This window comes from Dendropsophus ebraccatus, chromosome 5 (genome assembly GCF_027789765.1).
Source record: "Dendropsophus ebraccatus isolate aDenEbr1 chromosome 5, aDenEbr1.pat, whole genome shotgun sequence".
NCBI lineage: Eukaryota > Metazoa > Chordata > Amphibia > Anura > Hylidae > Dendropsophus > Dendropsophus ebraccatus.
This window is the reverse complement of record NC_091458.1, coordinates 4,374,239-4,377,201: the sequence shown is the minus strand read 5'-3', so window position 1 is coordinate 4,377,201 and position 2,963 is coordinate 4,374,239. Positions and strand designations below refer to the sequence as shown.

At 45.0% G+C, this 2,963-nt stretch overlaps 1 pseudogene; it reads right to left on the bottom strand.

Moving 5' to 3' along the window:
• Positions 1 to 1,771: 1,771 nt before the first annotated feature.
• On the bottom strand, positions 1,772 to 2,739 carry LOC138793332 (olfactory receptor 52N4-like; annotated as a pseudogene).
• Between the last annotated feature and the right edge of the window lie 224 nt (positions 2,740 to 2,963).

Here is a 2,963-nt window from a genome sequence, read left to right as displayed (position 1 = left end):
TCAAGGTACACCGCTCATATCATCAGGGTGCATCGCTCATATCATCAATGTACACCGCTCATATCATCAATGTACACCGCTCGTATCATCAAGGTACACCGCTCGTATCATCAGGGTACACCGCTGGTATCATCAGGGTACACCGCTGGTATCATCAAGGTACACCGCTGGTATCATCAAGGTACACCGCTCATATCATCAAGGTACACCGCTCATATCATCAAGGGGCACCGCTCATATCATCAAGGTACACCGCTCATATCATCAAGGTACACCGCTCATATCATCAATGTACACCGCTCATATCATCAAGGTACACCGCTCATATCATCAAGGTACACCGCTCATATCATCAGGGTACACCGCTCATATCATCAAGGTACATCGCTGGTATCATCAAGGTACACCGCTCATATCATCAATGTACACCGCTCATATCATCAAGGGGCACCGCTCATATCATCAAGGTACACCGCTCATATCATCAATGTACACCGCTCATATCATCAAGGTACATCGCTCATATCATCAGGGTACACCGCTGGTATCATCAAGGGGCACCGCTCGTATCATCAAGGTACACCGCTCATATCATCAAAGTACACCGCTCATATTATCAAGGTACACCGCTCATATCATCAGGGTACACCGCTGGTATCATCAAGGGGCACCGCTCGTATCATCAAGGTACACCGCTCATATCATCAATGTACACCGCTCATATCATCAAGGGGCACCGCTCATATCATCAAGGTACATCGCTCGTATCATCAATGTACACCGCTCATATCATCAAGGTACACCGCTCATATCATCAGGGTACACCGCTGGTATCATCAAGGTGCACCGGTCATATCATCAAGGGACACCGCTCATATCATCAAGGTACACCGCTCATATCATCAAGGGGCACCGCTTGTATCATCAAGGGACACCGCTCATATCATCAATGTACACCGCTCATATCATCAAGGTACACCGCTCATATCATCAAGGGGCACCGCTTGTATCATCAAGGTACACCGCTCGTATCATCAAGGGACACCGCTCATATCATCAAGGTACACCGCTTGTATCATCAAGGTACACTGCTCGTATCATCAAGGTACACCGCTCATATCATCAAGGTACACCGCTCATATCATCAAGGGGCACCGCTTGTATCATCAAGGTACACCGCTCGTATCATCAAGGGACACCGCTCATATCATCAAGGTACACCGCTGGTATCATCAAGGTACACCGCTCATATCATCAGGGTACACCGCTCATATCATCAGGGTACACCGCTCATATCATCAGGGTACACCGCTCATATCATCAAGGTACACCGCTGGTATCATCAAGGTACACCGCTGGTATTATCAATGTACACCGCTCATATCATCAAGGTACACCGCTCATATCATCAGGGTACACCGCTCATATCATCAGGGTAGTGGATGTTTATTTCTTCATGTGGGTAAATGTAGGGTCCTGCAGAGCACCCTTTTATCACCAATATTAGGAAATGGAAAACTCCAGAAAAGAAAGCAGGGATGGACAGCTGCTGCCAAGGCAAGAAGAAGTACATGAGAAGAACATAGTTTTGTCTCTGTACAGATCATTAGTCAGATTTTACATGGAATATAGTGTATACTATCTATCCCCTATATATAACCAAGATTATTATTTACCTTCTTACAAATTAACACTGGACTTTATGGACCCATATTCTGTGTCTTCTCATATCTGTATTAATAAGTGGCAATGCAATAATAAATACTGATCTTTATATTAGTGTTTCCATGGCTTTAGGGAATAGAAGAATTTAAGCAAATTTTTTTGAATCTCTTTTGTACTGATTCCGTATATTATTGGATTTAACATTGGAGGAAAGACCAGGTAGAGATTGGACAGAATGATTTGGGTGGAAACCATCATGTGCCCTCCAAACCTCTGAGACAGAAATGAGAAGAGCGCTGGGATGTAAGCCACAAGGATGACGCAGATGTGGGTGACACACGTGTTCCCGACCTTGTACCGAGCCTCGCGAGATGGAAGCCTCAGGACGGCCTTCACTATTTTGGTATAAGACGCTGCGATAAACACAAAATCTACTCCTGCAACTGCGATTGCAACAATTAACCCATATAGGACATTAACCCTGATGTCAGCGCAGGAAAGTTTGGCTACTGCCATGTGTTCACAATAAGTCTGTTCAATAATGTGGCTCTGACAAAATGGCAGCCGCTTGACCAAGAATGGGTATGGTGATATCAAGAGAATTCCTCTCATAGTCACCAACATGCCAATCTTCATGATGAGAGGGGTGGTGAGAATGGTAACGTACCTCAGCGGGTGACACACTGCCACATAGCGATCAAAGGCCATCGCCAAGAGCACCGAGGAACCCATAATGGAGAAAGAATGGATGAAGAACATCTGGACCAGGCAGCCCTCAAAGCTGATCTCTCGGTTGTTGAACCAGAAGATAAGCAACATTTTGGGGACAGTAGAATTACACTGGACAAGGTCAGCAAATAATAGCAGAGAAAGAAGGAGATACATGGGTTGGTGGAGACTCGGCTCAGTTTTTATGATAAACAGAACACAAAAATTACCCAACAAAGAAACAAAGTACATGAAAGAGACGGGCAAAGCAATCCACCCATGGACATCTTCTAGTCCCGGGACTCCGGCCAGGAAGAAAGGAGAAGTGAGGCTGAGATTCATAGTGTTACTAATAATAACCATCATCTGGTCGTCTATGGAATCTTCACACACGAGGTCCCTGATGTCTACAGCGAAACTGGTAAATATAAATTAATATTAAAAAAGAATATTAATCCGTCAATCACAACCAGGTTACCGGCAGCTGATGGGAGGTAAAGAGAGGATAGAACAGAACACAGCTCATCCGCACCTCCATGATATCCATCTACACCGCACAGATGTACCGGAGTGGTACCATCATCTGTACT